Source organism: Pipistrellus kuhlii, unplaced genomic scaffold (genome assembly GCF_014108245.1).
Source record: "Pipistrellus kuhlii isolate mPipKuh1 unplaced genomic scaffold, mPipKuh1.p scaffold_m20_p_65, whole genome shotgun sequence".
NCBI lineage: Eukaryota > Metazoa > Chordata > Mammalia > Chiroptera > Vespertilionidae > Pipistrellus > Pipistrellus kuhlii.
The window spans coordinates 1,286,644-1,303,863 of NW_023425568.1; positions in this window are offsets into that span (position 1 = coordinate 1,286,644).

Here is a 17,220-nt window from a genome sequence, read left to right on the forward strand (position 1 = left end):
AAGGCAGGCCACATGGTTCTGTGTTTTGTTGGAAGTGGCCTCTGAGCTTCCTGGAAGCCAGAGAAGAGGAGAGAGGTGGTCCACACTGTGGTGTCAGGGCAAGGGAATGACTGTGACCCCGCATTGCTGAGAAGCCAGCTTTCCTCTGGGTGGCTCTGACACTCTGGGATCAATCATCCAATCAACAAACAGCTCTCAAGTCCTCATTTACCCCGGCCACTGTGTGGGTCCTGGATGGACAGGTTCCTCATAAGAATGGAGGAGAGAAGAAATGTCCTGGTGAAGGCCATGGTAATATGGAGTGGTGGGGGGTGGTCCTGGTGCTCAGATATTCGGCAAACCTGCTTACTTTAAGATTTCACCCCAATAACGTGGGTGGCATTCTCCTTCCAAGGCTGCTCAGAGGACCACACAGTGGATCTTACCCTTTTTTCCAGAGACCTCTAGACTCACAAGACCAGTTTACAACCTTGAACTTGGTTGATGTCCGCAAACATCGGGTAGGGACCTAATGGCCTGGTGGGATAGGAGGCTGGAGATAAACCTGGGGGAATCATTTGGCTCTAATTCCTCCCACATGGTGTGATTGTTAGGGTCCCTGTGTCTGCCTCTCCCTCTCGCCCTGTGAGCTCTCTGAGCCCCGAATGCCATCTGCATTTTCATAGAAAATTCAAAAGCCTTGGGTAGAATCAGAGTTGTACCACCAGGGAGCTGCGGGAGCCTGGGGCAAGTAAATAATTAAACCTCTGAATGTGGAATCCCTCCTCGGTCCTGTGTGGAGAGAGTGAAACGCATTCTGTGCAATTCAAAACAGTTGCACACCTGGTGTCCCCAGCGCCAACATAACCCACCTGCCTTGTCACCGGCCTCCATCAGTGGGTGTCCCTGCCTGTTCTTCCCACTCCAGTCACTTCTCCCCACACCTGGGCAGATAAGGAGCGGAGAGCCTCCCCCTGGGCCCTAGTGCTCACCTTTTACACCTGTCCAGGGCCCGGGACCCTCATCTTTCTCTATTACCCTCTTTGTTTTCCTGAGTTTTTACCTAGTTCGGGGACCTAACCCTCCTCCCACACACACTCATTTTTCTACTCTCCCTTTCTAGAATCAGCGGAGCCACTTGGAATGTGTGGACCCTGCCTCCCGGCTCCATAACTCTCCACTATTGCCTGGAAACCTGCTCGACTCAGCCCCTCCTTGGCACTCACTCCTCGCCGCCCCATTCATTCATTAGTGCCCAGGAGCCGGCCCCGCCCTCCCCTTCCTCTCGCCGTCCCTGCCTGTACAAATTCCGTCTATGAGGTCTGCTCACATGCCTTTTATAGTGACATTTATGAAGTTCCCTCTCGACAGGAGAGAAGTCAAAAAATAACTATATATCATTTTAAATTGCTCTGGTAGGGAACGCTCCGTTTTAAGAATATCAAGGGGAACAGTGTCTAATGGCAGGGCGACGAGTGGGCCAAGAGCTGACAGTGTAATTGTGTGACCAGGTGCGGCTGCGGGCCTGCGCGAAGCCACGGGTGTCAGGGCGGTAATTAGACTCCTGCAGACAAACTGGAAGTGCCATCCGCTCGCCCTGAGCACCCATCACCCCCCGTTATGCCAAGTTCGGTATGAAGGGTGCCGACATCCTCCTTTTCCAGCGAGGCTGCCACAAGTTCCCGGGGACATCTCCCCCCTCGCTCCCACGAGAGTTAATGAAGTCACCGCTTCCCCCGCATGTCACAGAACTTGTTCCCAGGATGGCGGTGCCCTGGTGCCCGTCATTCCCCCAAACACCCATCAGCAGCTTAGGCCCTGCTCTCTGAGTCTCCTCTTCCGACATCAGGCGGGCTGACGCATTCACACGCAGGGCTTCTATGCTCGTGTTTCTGTTTGCTGGGCTCAGCTCTTCCGAAGAGCGCAAAGGCCACAAGAACCCAGAGAATGGCCTTTGAGTCCCAAATGAGCCATGAATAAGATGACCAGACATCCCACTTTTGGCGGGATAGTCCCGATTTTTAACAATTTGTCCCGCGACCCGCGGCGTTTTAGAAAAGTCCAAAAGATTTAAAAGATTTTTTTTAAAAATCGGAACTTTTTAAAAATGCCGCAGGACGTGGGACAAATTATTAAAAATCGGGACTGTCCCACCAAAAGCGGGATGTCTGGTTACCTTACCCATGAGGCAGTGGATGTCCCCTGATGCCAGCTGGACACATCCCCATTCAATGGCCCCACATGGAGATACAGGGAAGAAATGGGATAGGTGAAGCATGGGGCAGTGGTGCCCTGGAAAGGCATTCTGTCCGTCATGCAGGATGAAGACTCAGAAAGGTGCAGCAACAGTAGGTGATGGCCCAGGTCAGTGGTGGGCAAACTCATTAGTCAACAGAGCCAAATATCCACAGGACAATGATTGAAATATCTTTTGAGAGCCAGATTTTTAAACTTAAACTTTTGCTAACGCCACTTCTTCAAAATAGACTCTCCCAGGCCGTGGTATTTTGTGGAAGAGCCACACTCAAGGGGCCAAAGAGCCACATGTGGCTTATGAGCCGCAGTTTGCCAACCACAGGCCCAGGTGAATCAGGTCTATCAGAGGGAGGACTGCAATCTGAAGGGAGCAAGAGTAAAGAACTGGGTCCTGAGAGTGCTTGAGGACAGTCCTCTTTGGAAAGGTGCATCAGGAGGCTTCAGGGCTGGCCACCAGGCCAAGGGCAGTCAGAGACAGGACATCAACCCAGGATGCCAGAGAGGCAAAGGACAATTCTTAGACGTCCGCTGAATTTGCCCCCTCCAAACTAGGTCGCCCTTTTTACTGGTCACAAGCATGTCGGAAAATCCTCTCTCCTGCTCTCAGTCCACATGGTGAGGTGAGGCTGGCCTGCCCACTCCCATGTGCCCAGGAATGAGCGGGATTTCCACTCTGGTCTGGCTGAGAAAGCGCTGGGATTATCAGGGAAAGGATGCTTTCTCTATGATGAGGTTGTTGAGCTAGTCTCTGAGGGGGTCACCTAAGGAGAGAGACCACTTACAAATAAAGCCAGGCCTGAGCTGGTTAGGCTCAGTGGATAGAGTATCAGCCTGTGGATTGAAGGATTCTGGTTTCGATTCCAGTCAAGGGCACGTGCCCAGGTTGTGGGCTCGGTCCCCAGTAGGAGATATGCAGGAGGCAGCCAATCAATGATTATCTCTCATCATTGATGTTTCTGACTCTCCCTCTCCCTTCCTCTCTGAAATCAATACAAATATATTTTACAAACAAACAAACAAACAAACAAACAAAACCAAATAACCCTGCACCATGGAGAGCGGGGGCGCTGGATAGGGGCCACGCCTGGGTGACCATGCAGTTTCCTGAATGCAGCCAGGCCTTGCATTGGGCTTGTGCTGGTGTCCATTGGATTTCATTCTCTGATGATGAACTAACCCTAAATGAGAGCATTGGATAGGGATGAAGCCTAGAGGATTTGGGTACCAGTCAGTCTTGGAGGGAAGGTTCCCTTGAGCGGAAGGCTTTTCAGCCATCAGAGCTATAGAGGTGTATACCAGAGGGAAGCAGAAACACAACACGGTTACCTCTCCCCTCTCCCCACCCAGGCCAGAAAGCAGGAAGTGAGGGGATTGAGTCTGAGTGTCGGGGTCTTTCAATGTCTCCCACCCGGGCCAGGCAGGATGGGACCCCTGGTGTGAGGGACACATGCTGGTTTCTCTAGTCACTCTGGTCTAGGGACTTGGCACCATCTGAGTTCTCTTGGCCCATGGTTTCCCCATTGGTAAAATGAAGAGGTTCAATAATTTGCTCTTTAGATTGTCTCTCTGGCCCCTGACAACTACGATCTTCTTTTGCCACTTGGTCCTGTTAAACCGGATAATATAAAGCCCAAAGGCTCAGAATGGTGGTTCCTGGGCCTGGAATCAAGGATTTTTGAGAGCAAGGAGTCCGGCTGCTGTTTCCATGTGGAAGAATCTCCTACGTTTCTCTCACCTTCTATTAACCTTCCACTCAGCTGCCCGGGAAAGGCTCCCCAAACACAACTGAGATCTCACCATTTCTCTGACTAAAATGGTTAGTATCTACAAAATGCATTGAGTCCCTAGGAAGACCATGCTTGGCCAAAAATAACATTCAGAAGACATAAAATTGGAATATCCTGCCCACTAAAAATTTAAAAAATTCATGAAACTCTTGTTATGGTGCCTTTTTACATCCTTTAAAACAAAGACATAAGTGACATTTATAATGTTACATGATCTGGTTTTACATGGTGTGAATTTTATTGTTCTCTTTTTATTTAATGTCTTCAAGAACTCATTAGAGAAGGGCAGACGTGGAAAACAGTCTGTGTGCTCAGAGCATGTGTCAGGACATGGGTCTAAATGCACAACGTGCTCTGACTTATTACCATGGAGTATCTGTGCCTCAGCTCAGCCCTGGACTAAATATGCTGTGTTGGCTCAAGTTTTTGTTTTGTTTTGTTTTGTTTTTGTTTATGGGGGCGGGGGGTTGTGTGTTTTTTTTTATATTTATTTTTATTGATTTCAGATAGGAAGGGAGAGAGAGGTAGAATCATCAGTGATGAGACAGAATCATTGATTGGCTGCCTCCTGCATGCCCCCAAATGGGGATAGAGCCTGCAACCTGAGCATGTGCCCTCACTGGGAATCAGACCATGACCTTCTGGTTCATAGTTTGATGCTCAACCACTGAGCCACGCCAATCGAGCTTGGTTCAAGTTTAAATGGTCACGAGAAGTTACTTGACTTCCTTTTTTTAATTAAATGTATTGGGTTGACATTGGTAACTATATTACAGAGGTTCCATGGGTACAAATCTATGAGGCCTCATCTGCATATTGCATTGTGAGTTTACCACCCAAAGTGAAATCTCCTTCCATCTCCATATAATTGGCCCCCTTTACTCTTTACTACTCCTCTAACCCCCTTTTTATGTCTGACTTATTCTCATCCATGTTGTCACAAAGGGTGATATTTCATATTTTCTTATGGCTGAGTAGTATTACCTAGTATATATGTATCATATCTTCCTTATTCAATCACCTGTCAAAGGACATGTTGGTTGTTTCCATGTCTTGGCCAACATGAATAATGCTGCAAAGAATATAAGGGTGCATGTGACTTTTTGGTCATTGGAATGTTAAATCATGGTTCAGATGTGGCAAAGCAGCATCTTAATGTCAGGTACCCTTTGGTCATAAACATGGGCTCCCACAGAACTGTCTTTAGGGTAAACCCTAAGAACTATGTTAGGCACTACATGGACCAACCCCTACCCAAGTTTAGGGGTCCCAAGGAAGATTGGTTCTCTTCCCCACCACTCTTTAATGATGAGGTCATTTTTCTAAGAGTGGTCCACAAACATGAACTTTTCATGATGTCTGGTGGGACACATGTTTACTAAGTTTTTGCCAGACTCTGAGCTGGATGAACCCTGAGGAGGCAAGAAGAGGCTCTTTAGGCAATATGGAAACTCATGGGTAGCTTAGGAAGACAGAACCACACATAGATCATTTCAATATAATGTAGCTAAGACGTGATAGATACTCACGGAATCCTAGGGGAGTCCAAATTGAAAATTAAATTTGGGGATGAGGAAGTAGGTAGTTTTAGTTTAATAATGAGGAAACCACATCTTTAAGAATGGCCCAATGCAACTGGTTGCATTGAATTTAAGCAAATGTTCTCAATCATCTTACTAGTTTTCATGACTAAGGCTACTTGTCACTGATGTGGATGTTTCTGCTGAGCATGTGGAAGTACTCACTTCAAGTCTCATTCTTTTTTTAAAAAATGTTAAAAAATCAAAAATACTTTTATTTTTCAGCAACTACAAAAGATTAAAGGATTGTATGACAACAATACCCTTCACCATGACTGGGAGTGAGGCATAGACCACTGTGGGCAGAGACCTGTGATTTCACTGCAGGATGGAGACTAACACACAGCAGGGAGAGAGAACAGTTTGCCTGTTTCTCCTCACCAGGTGATGGATTCTCCCCTCAGCCAAAGCTGCCCATAGTAAGAGGAGGAAAGGGATTATGGGTTGTACTGTAGGGAAGTAAGAGAACTGGAAGACTAAGACAATGTAGAGTTTCAGTACAGTCCCTTTCATTGTTTTAGTTGCAATGCTGGAATGAGTTAAAGGATGCTTTGGTCATAGATCAAGTTTACAGTTGGGTTTACTCAGCCTGAGGCAGAATATATTGATTGGGGATAGACCAAATCCTTGAGCGAGTGAACAGCTGTGAATGCACAAAAAAAGAGCCCCTTTCTTATGCAAGCATCTCTTAATAATCCCATTAGAAACTGGTTAATGAACAGATGTTGGTAAAAAGTGAGCCGGAGAAAGAATGCCCAGCGGGAGATCTGAGGTCAAAGGAGCCACCACGGGGGTTATTTACGCAGCCTCTGAAAATTAGACATATGAACAGTGCATAAGAGAAAAATCATGAGTTCACTATAATTTCTACTATCTTAAAATTTGACTTTTAGACCCAACATATAGCATATATTGATAGAAAAAAAGGGGGTGATCATTGAGCTAACTCACTTGACCTTGAATACAAGCTCAGTGGTTTATTATGTAGTTCCCTGATCTGTTATATTCTTGCTTTTCTCTTTCCTTTTAGGTAAAATAGGGTTAATAAGCCTCACCTCACAGGCTTTGTTTGACTTTGAATTCAAATAAGCAAAGCACCTGGCCATGAGCCTAGACCCGAGTCGGCATTCAATCATCTGTAGTCAATATTTTCATTGTTATGCTCAAGTTCCTTTTGGCAAAAGTTGGACCACAAGGTAAATATTGACCCTCTGCCCCTTGGATTGTAGACTGAATTCTTAAAACCTTAATTGTCTTCTGTTCCACCAATTAAAATACAGTGAGATAAAGGCCCTGGACTTCCATATTTTTTTTTTATCGGAGAGTCACAGGAATTGTTCGCTTGAAGAAGGTAGAGAAAATGAATTTTTGTTCCACTTTCAACTATCAAACCCTACAAAAAATAATAACTTTTTTTTTAATGTGAGAAAATATACCATCTTCAAATGATACAAGGGAATTACCACCTCTTCAAGCTATAAACCATGGAACAGATCTGCCAAATACCATCTGGTCTACAACTATTCAATAGGATGCTGAGCAAAGATACCCTCTACCTTTGGCCTCAAGCAGAGCATATCGTCCCTAAAACGTCAACTTTTTGAGCAGTGTACCCAACAATCATTTGATTAAGGACCTAGGGCTGTGTAGGAAATATAGAAGAGTGAGCAATGGCGTTCTAGAAATCCCACCCAGGAACATGAACTGCCTCAGGAGAGGTGGGCATCTGTGTCATTGCCTCCTAGCAATGAACACAGGAGAAGGTCAAGTGCAGTGTCCAGGGGGAAAGGAGGCAGAGCATTCATGGTGGTAGCACAGAGAACCTGGGGCCTTGGGGCCTTGCTGTTTTCCATCCCAACATCCTGAATGTTGAAAACTGAGAAATGACACCCCCAGTTAAGCACCCATGGAAAGCCTGTGGAATCAAGACTGGCCTCATGGGATTCTAACCTATGCAAGTTACACATGGTACCAAGGTCAAAAGGGCCCCACACTTGAATTAATGCTCAACTTAGCTGTCTTGAGAATCTTAACCATTCTTGGAGGAAGCATCCCACTTTTTCAGTGTGCATCAGCTCCCACAAATTATGTAGTCAGTCCTGTGAGGAATGAACAAGTGACATCAGCCTCAACCTCAGTTTCCCGCAAGGTATGGGGGAGAACCCCTTCCCTGCTGGATTCACAATGCATCCTGGGATCACCACAGAGAGTGTGCATAGGAGTGGCCAAGGAGGATTCTTCCAGACATACCCCCAGCTAACTCATGCACTCAACTCACCACCTCCAACCTGTTCTTTCACAGCGCAAGGTGATTACTTTTGAACTTCAAAGACCCTTGGCTTATGCTGTTTCCTCTGTTGAAATGGCCATCCCATAGTCTGCCTGGCCCTCTGCTCATGGCCTTCAGGATAAGAGAAAGTGTTTTCTACCCTAGGAAGCCTTTCTCCCCTCCAGGGAATCCATGGACCCTCCTCTCCACTCCCTCAAAACGCTCTGCTTGCTTTTACCATAGTGCTGCTCTCCCTGTGAGCTTGGGACTGTCACTTCTCTATTTCATGAACCTTCCCCCTTTTTTCGCTGCATGACAGGCCCTATGATTGACACCTGGGGTGCAGAGGTGTCTGAGGCTTCACCAGGAAGGACAGACAGACAAGTCCTCCATCTCTGCTGAGCCCACAAGAAGGTACTCGCTGATTGTGAAATGAATGAATGACTCAGGGTCAGGACTAGAACTTGGGGGACCTGGATTTTTAGCAAGTCTCTGGCAGGAACACGCAGCCTGAACTTGGATAAGTCCTCAGCCCTCCCCGGTGAGCAGTGTGCCCTTCTGCCAATGGGAGAAGAAGAACCAGACGAGACAGCCTCTTTCTTGACTTTCCTCTTGGCTGGACCCAAAAACTTACAAATCAGCAATCAACATCCCACAGGAGGTTAGTGTCTATCAGCACGTCTCAGTCACTGGGCACTTTGACTAGCGTCGCCTCCAATCCCCACAGCAGCCTTGCAAAGCAGATGCATATTTCAGTTTGGATGACTACTGCATAACTCGGGGAATTAAATAGATTTTGCCACTGTCACACATCTTTTATTGTTTTTTAATATATATTTTTATTGATTTTTTTTTTTTTTAAGAGAGAGGAAGGGAGAGAGAGTTAGAAACATCGATGAAAGAGAAACATACATCAGCTGCCTCCTACACACCCCCTACTGGGGATGTGCCCACAACCAAGGTACATGCCCTTGACCGGAATTGTACCTGGGACCCTTCAGTCCACAGGCTGATGCTCCATCCACTGAGCCACACCGGTTAGGGCTGTCACACAACTTTTCAACAACTGCTTTGGGATTCCAATTTACCTATGCGACTCAGAGCCTGTACGCCACACTGGACACAGCTCTGCCTGCGCCTCCATCTCCTCTTGTCTTCAGTCCCAGCCCCACAGCTGGCCTAAGGACAGAAAGCCAACTCACATTAAGAACAGGGATCTGAGAGTCTGCATATTTCCAGTGGTTTTTCCACTGGCCGCCCTCCAGTTAGCCAGGCTTGGAAAGCTGGGCATTCCCTCCTTGGGCTGGCAAAAAGCCCCCCTCCAATCCATGGAAGTCAGTCTCCGAGGGGCTTCCTCAAATCACGCCCACAGCACACAAGCCCTGTCGCTCACCCCCACCTGGGTCAAACAGGGTGGCCTTGTCCCGGGAAGCTGGGTGTTCCCGTTTCATTGGTCCAAGGTCGCACCTCCAGGGCCTGAGCTGGTGGCGGGAACTCCGTGCCGCAGCCAGGAGGCCGGTCACAGGCTGATCCTCCTCGTGGCTCAGCCCTTTCCCCCTCCGACAGCTCCTACCCCTGCAGTAAATTCTCCTGTAACACAAACAGGCGCGCAGTGAATTTATTAGTCTGGCACTCTGTGTTACTCAACAGAACTGCGAGTCTTAAACAGGTAACGGCGGCAGTAAATAAGCCAGTTTGTTTGGCCGCTGTCAGCCCTAAGTGGTCACGGGGCCTGGAGCAGTGACGCTGGCCTTTAACAGTACCACACATGCCTGTCTGCTGTCCATGTGCCCCCCTGAGCACCCGATGGCAGCACGCCACCAGGCCACAACATGGCACCTGAGAACATGTCCCGGGACTTCACAAAGTCCGTGTGCAGGAGACAAGAAGCTGAATATATGTGCACATGCAGGGAGGATGCCTCTGTGTGGTCTCAGGGTGAAACACACGGGGCCCTGGCCTTCCAAATCATGGGGATTCACATCAAGATGGAGACTTTTCTGCCAGCTGCTTTGTGAAAACCGAGTGGAGAAGAGAAGATCAGAGGAGACAGAAGACAACTACCATTTATTGACCAGGCCCCTTTGAGGCCAGGCAGCCTGTCTGCACCATCTGTGTACTCTCCAAGGCCAAGTGTATCTCCAGGCACCAAGTACAGGCAAATAATAACCGCTGGCCTCTAGGCCAGACTGAAGTGGGCTCTTTCTAGAACTAGTTATTGGGAAACGTATTCATCTCCCAAAGCTGCTGTAGCAAAGTCACCACCAGCACAGAAATTCCTTCTCTCACGGTTCTGGAGGCTGGAAGTCTGGAATCAAGGAGTCAGCAGGGCCCTGCTGCCCGGGGCTCTTGGGAGAATAGCCATTGTGTCTTCTTGGCTTCTCGTGATGGCCGTCGATCCTGGTCATTCCTTGGCTTTCAGCTGTATCACTCCAGTCTCCGTCTCTGTGTCACCTGGCCGTCATCTCCGTGCCTGGGCCTTCTCTTCTTATAAGGACATCAGACATATGGGTCTACCCAACTCAAGTAATGCCTCATTTTAATTCATTATATTTGCGATGACCTATCTCCAAATAAAGTCACCTGTTGAGGTTCCAGGAAGCACATGAATTGGAGGAACATTACCCAGCCCAGTTCAGATGTTTATTATGCATCAAGGTGCTTTCTTTCCTTGAACCCTCCTAGACCAGTGGTCGGCAAACTGCGGCTGGTGAGCAACATGAGGCTTTTTGGCCCCTTGAGTGTGGCTCTTCCACAAAATACCACGGCCTGGGCGAGTCTATGCTGAAGAAGCGGCGTTAGAAGAAGTTTAAGTTTTAAAAAGTTGGCTCTCAAAAGGAATTTCAATCGTCGTCCTGTTGATATTTGGCTCTGTGGACTGATGAGTTTGCCGACCACTGGCCTAGGGCTTTGCTGGGTAGGAATCCACGTGCCCCTTTCACAATGAAGACACGAAGTTTAGAGGATGCCAATGTACTTCTTGAACCATGTCTCATGGCGAGGGATTGGGGAAGCCAACTCAGCTCTGTCCCAAAGCTCTCATTTTTCCCAGGACAGCGAGAGGCCATCCCCCCTGTCCAGCGCTCACATCCTGCGGAGCTGCCCCTGGAGCCGTCTCTAAAAACAGCTCGCGCACGCAGGCGCACACGTGGGCCTAAGTGTGAATGACGCTCATCCCGTTAGGAAGCATAGCTTGGATTGTTTAAAGGCCAATCACAAAGGCTCCAAGAGCCAGGGCCGGGGGAAGACAGTATATGGTGGAGCTGCTGCTCTCTTCAGACCATATTTGGATTCAGTCGCCTGTTACCCAGAGAGCCCTGAAAATAAATGCACCGATAAATAATTATTTCCTGCCCCGTGCATTACCAAATATGACCGCGCACGGCCTGGTGGCCAAGGCGACGACCCATTGTTCCAACGCCTGGCCCCACCCCCACTTGGCTGCAAAAGCTGCGGCTTTGTCTTCCTGCGAATCCCGACTCAAAAAATAGAATGGCACCCCGTCAGCGAATGCCTCCGGCTGGCTCGCCACTGCCCGGCCCTGGGATCAATTAGATAAATGCGGAGCCCTGGAGCTTCCTCCGAATATGGTCAGGAAAACAGCCTCTCCGGGGTCTGCTGATTCCGGAACCTTCTGCCTGTGAGAGCCCTGCACTCCCCAGCGGCCCCACTCAGACCCGCCCTTCTCCAAAGTGTGACCACGGGACGGTGGGAGGTGGAAACGTCCTTGCACGTTGCCCTGGGGGAAATTTGAGGTAAGAAAGAGGAACTTACAGTGAGTATTGTTTAGTCCCACGCAGAAGGGAAAGTTCCAGGACATCAATAACAGCTAGGAAATACATAGGTTTGTTGTTGTTGTTGCTGTTTTTAGACACAAGTAGGTCCAAATTTGGAACCTATTCCATGACCCAATCACTGGTTTTGTGACCCTGGGCGAGTCACTTTTCCTCCTTGGTCTCCCTCCGTATACAAATGAATCCTGCCCACCTCTGTGTAAGACCAATGAGCTCACCCAGATAGCATGCCTAGCCCAGAGATAGACTTGAACACGAGCTCCCCTCACCCCATTCTTCACAAGTGGGGAAACTGAGGTGGATGTGGACCGTTACAATCTTGACTAGTAAAGTGAAAATTCAAACCCAGGTCCCCTCAGAGTCAGTGTGAGGATGCCCAGTGAGCCTCTGCCCACGGACCACAAGCTCCTTGAGTGCGTAGACCACCCCTCACCCCCCTCAGTGCCCTCGTGCCTGGCAGATGGCTTCGTACATGGAAGGCTTCATGCTTCTGAACAAATGAAGGGATAGAAGCCCTCCTCCATGACCCCCTAGCGCTGGCACTTCCCAGCCGTGACCCTGGCCACTCGGAGGGCCATCGCCTGTCTACATGGGATCCTGCAAGATCCATCGTGGCCGTGTGTAAGGAACCAGCAGTGTCATTCTTATGACTTAGTGCCATGCCTGGCACCTAGCAGGCGCTCCATAAACCAGGCTGGAAGAGCTCGCGAGGCTTTTCCCGGTGCACAGAAGCAAATGAGGGGAGACTGGACTTAACTCTAGGGAGCTCCTACACTGTGCTGGATACTGTACTCGGTGCTCCTCTCTGAATCGTCACACATGCATGCACATACATACACACACACACACACACACACACACACACACACGTGCGCGCACACACATGCAGCAGGTTTATCCCCATTATACAAATGAGCAAAACTGAGGTTGGAGTAGCGAGCCAGCTTGTTCAGGACCACACAGCTCAAGGATGTCAGAGTTCGAATGTCACAGAGCTCAAGTGACTGGGAAACCCCCGCTACCCCACAGGGTTTCTCTGACATCTGAGCAGAGCGTCGCCTATTTTCTCATTTTACCTACAACCGGCTGGAAGCCCCTCCCTGGCTGCCACCCTGCATCCTGTAGGGAGGGACCCACCGAGGGAGCCAGCCTGGCCCAAGAGGGGCCATGCCCGCTGCAGGCAAGGTCAGGCTGGACCTCCAGGACTTATTCTGCACAGGCCTGTCTGGCACTCTCAGACTTCACAGTTGGGGGGAGGGGTTGAGGGAAAAGGGAGAGCTCCCTTCCAGCTCTGCAGGGGACTGGCGGGTGCCCCAGCGTGAGCTGAGCCCAGCACATGTCCCTGTGGCCAGCCACCCCGACCAGGGAGTGGAATGCCGCTGTGGTGGCCGTGGCTTCCCAGGCACGAGGGTGGCCCCTTTGCAGCGTGTAATCCAGCCTTCCAGGCCCGCCCGAGCTCCCCGGTGAGCCGCTGGCAGAAGCGGGGGCTGGGGGTACAGCAGCACTGGGGGTTCCTGGAGGAACACAGTGACCCCCAAAGGCACCGAGAACTTCCGTGGGGAGGCCGAGGGCCAGCAGCCAGAGAACTGGACAGTGACGGAGGGTGTGCCGGGCTCCTGACTCGGGCAGTCCCATCCGTCCTCCCACCATACCATGAAGGCCCATGTGCACATGAGAAAACTGAGGCTCCTCAGAGAGGAAGAGAAAGAGACAGTGAGGGAGCAAAGCTCTTCTCGTCCACCCACAGCATCAAGTTCGGGAGCAAGAAGCCCAAGTTCTGATCGGGGTTTTCTTGAGCAGATCGAGAAGAATCTGAGAGCAGCCGTGGCCGCCAAGGATGGGCCCCGCTCTCTTCCTTTATAAGAAACCTGGCCGAAACCGGTTTGGCTCAGTGGCTAGAGCATCAGCCTGTGGACTGAAGGGTCCCGGGTTTGATAATGGTCAAGGGCACGTACCTTGGTTGCTGGCACATCCCCAGTAGGGGGTGTGCAGGAGGCAGCTGATCGATGATTCTCTCTCATGGATGTTTCTAACTCTCTATCCCTCTCTCTTCCTCTCTGTAAAAAATCAATAAAACATACTTTAAAAAAGAAGAAAGAAAAGAAACCTACTAGGGGAGTGTGCATCCGTGAGCTCTGACTGCCTGGCCCCTCTTCACCTGCTCCAGGCGGGACTCTGCTCCGATGTTCTCCTTCTGGGCGATGGGGGGGGGTGTATTCTAAAGGTGAGGGGTCCGTTCCCCTGCAGGTCTCAGGGTGGCATCTGTTCGTGCTTTGGTGCCCACAGAGCACGTGGCCGGGGGGTGGGGGGAGGCATCTTCCTACAGCAGAACCACAGTCACCAAACGGTGAGGGTGGGAGGCAGGGAGCCAGCCACTGCACAGGCAGGGAGACATAGCAGGTAGACCACACGCCCTCCACGCGTTGTGTGCTTCGTGGCTGGATTCTGTGGCTTCGAGGCCTCTCCCAGACCCCCTGCTCGCTCAGCACCCTGTGAGCTCGCTTCCTCCCGGACTCCCCCGAGCCCCCGGCTCGCTCAGCGCCCCCCATGGGCCTCCTCCCAGACTCCTCCACAGACAGCACTTGGCAGGCCGACCCGCATGCCTCCTCTCCGCACGCTGGACACATCAGCCCGACATGTCTTTCCAATTAGGCCGTCCTGCGCCGCCGAGAAACAGGAAACCGCTTGTAACCTCAGAGCCATCCAGACGCAGGAAACCGGGCAGAGACAGCGGGCCGGGCAGTGGCGTCAGCCCGGAGCCCGGGCAGGCAGGACGCAGCCAGCCGGCCCCTCGGACCCGTGCGCCCTCCCACCGCAGGCCTGCCAGCCCAGGGTGGGCCAGAGGGGAATAACCCCCCCCACACACACACACAGTTGGGACAACTCCAGCATATGTGTCCTTCTCTCCCCAACTCGGAGATGCCTGCACCGTGAGGTGCACCCCAGCTCAGAGGACCAGGGTGAAGACGCTACCCGGGATAATGGCTGGCTCACCCAGCGCAGCCTGTGCTCCCAGGAACTGCTCGCTTGCCCCAAGGCTGGGCAGGCTCTTGGCCCCAGCCATCCGCTTCGTGCCTTGCAACTGCTCTGGGTCCCATTGCACAGATGGCAACATGGTCAGGTCCGTGGAGATGGCAGTAGATGAAGCATGTGGGTCAGAATTTGCTCCCGCAGCCCTCCTGCCACGTGCTAGTTCAGGACTGACTAAGGGGACTGTTCAGTTCCTCCCCTCCACTATGTGAGCACGCCGTCTCAGTTCCCACATCTCACGGTCGGGGGTGGGGTAATGGAGGCCTCCAGGGTCCGGAGTTCACCCACCTTTCCCTACCCGCCCCCCCAGAGTGATGGAGCTTATGTGAACTCCGTGGCCGATCTCTGTAGCATTCCAAGACTCATCCCTCCACGGAGCATGTCTGCTAACCTCTCCTCGTCACCTCCGGGACAGGGCTCCTAGTCTCTGCACTCCAGACACTCAGGAAAAACAAAAACCAATCACTGAAAGAGCTGGGGTCCGGGTGAGCAATTTGCAAGACGAAGGCTTAACCACTCTGACCCCCAAGCCTCCCAGCTTGCCCTCCCTGCCCCCGAAGGGCCTGCTGGCTTCTCTTCCAGGGAGATCCACATTCAATCCTTCAAAAGTGGCCCAGCTCCTCCAGAAACTCTACATAGAACGACCCTCTGATCCAGCAAACCCGCATCTGGGTAGACAGCCCGAAGGACCGGAAGCTGGGCTGGAAGCAGGTATGGCCACACCTGTGCTCAGAGCAGCGTTGTTCCCGTAGCCAAGAGATGGCAGCAGCCAAGTGCCACCAAGGGGATGAGTGGATGGTGTTCATCCACGCGTGGAGTGTTACCCAGGCCGGAAAATGGACGGAGCGCTGACACGTGCTACCCCATAGAGGAATCTTCAGGACGTCAGAGACGTGAGCGAAGCCAGCGTAGAAGGACAGGTACGGAATGGCTCCACTTCAATGAAATCCCTAAAAGACGCAGTGCCTAGGGACGGAAGTAGCATGGGGAGAGCAGGCACTGGCGGGAGGGGGAAACGGGAAGTGGGTGTTCACGGAGTTTCCGCTTGGGAAGGTAAAAACGTTGGGAGGTGGATGATGGCGATGGATGTACAACATTGGGACTGAACTGCTGCCACTAAAATGTACTCTGAACAGTGGTCAACATGGTACATTTTATGTTGTGTGTATTTCTCTATGATCAAAAAGTAAAGCAAAAGGAAACCGTCAGCTAAACATGTTCACAGGGATCCCACTCCCCCGCATGTGGCTCGGGGATTGCGCGATCGGCCCCTCCGTGGCAGAATGCACAGCGCAGGGTGACCCCATGTGGCCACCACCAAGGAACCCCCGCCTGGGGGGCCGATGGCGGCAGGCGGGGTTCCTCCCGGGGACCCTTCAGGAAAGCCCGGCCCTGCCCCCGTCCTCGGCAGGTCTCAGAGCCTCAGGTCCCCCCTTCCATGAGGCTGTGCACGTTAATGGGGTAGGGAGGCCCCTGGAGAGCCAAGAAACGGGCCTGCTTGGGGTGAGGGACACGCACCGTCCCGCACAGACAGGCAGGGTGCCACAGATGGCCCGGAGGTGGGAGGGGGGTGACCGAGGAAGAGAGATCAAGGCCTCTTCCTGGAAGTTCAGTCGTGGGGCTTAATGCAAAGAAGCTGTGGCGTGTGCGCTGGGGCCCTTTGATGAAAACGATCGCAGCCGTCAAATGCCTTCCACATTGTCCGCTCCACCGGCACCATCTCCGCCCGGCTCCTGCGCCTCCGCCCCGGGCCGGTGGGCCGGTCCTCGGGCTCCCCCAGGTCCTCCACTCCAACCAGCGTTGTTCTTCTCAGTAGAAAACATGCTGCTAAAACCAATAGGGAGCTTCCCAATACGAAAGGCGCCAACCCTGGTGTGCCTGAGCCCGGGAAAGCACAACCTTAGCAGGCTTGGAATAACGCTAAGGACATGTGACATGGACCTCCACTGCCTCACCTTGGCGTGGACGAGGTCACTTGCAAATGCCATGTGGGTGCATGTGTGTGCGCACATGTGTGCATATATGTCTATGAAAATGACCCGCATGTATGTGTTAGCATGTGTGTACATGTGTTCATGCCTGTGTGTGTGTGTGTGTGTGCACACTTGTCATTATTTCTTTCATCAGTTGAACTATGGCTTCATTTCAAATTGATATAAGATGCACTTAGTGACTTTTAGGCCTTTGCATTTGGGGGGGCGGGTGCGCGCGCGCACGCGCGCGCGCGCGCATGTGTGTGTGTGTGTGTGTATGTGTGTGTGTGTGTGTGTTTTGTGTGTGTGTGAGCGCACCAGCCGGCTTCTACATTCATAAATCTCAGCCTTTCTCACAGCTGGAAGGAGGCAGGGCTCCCTAAGTCGGTGTGTTTCTGGAGGGAAACTGAGCCCTGAGAGCTTAATCCGGTGTCCCTGGTCATGTGCCTCCTTGTCCAGTGGCCGATGCAGCGTTTGTCACAAAGCACACCAGCCTCTGTTCCAAGAAGACTTGAACCTGGGACTCAGGCTCCTCGAGCGGCCCACAGAGCA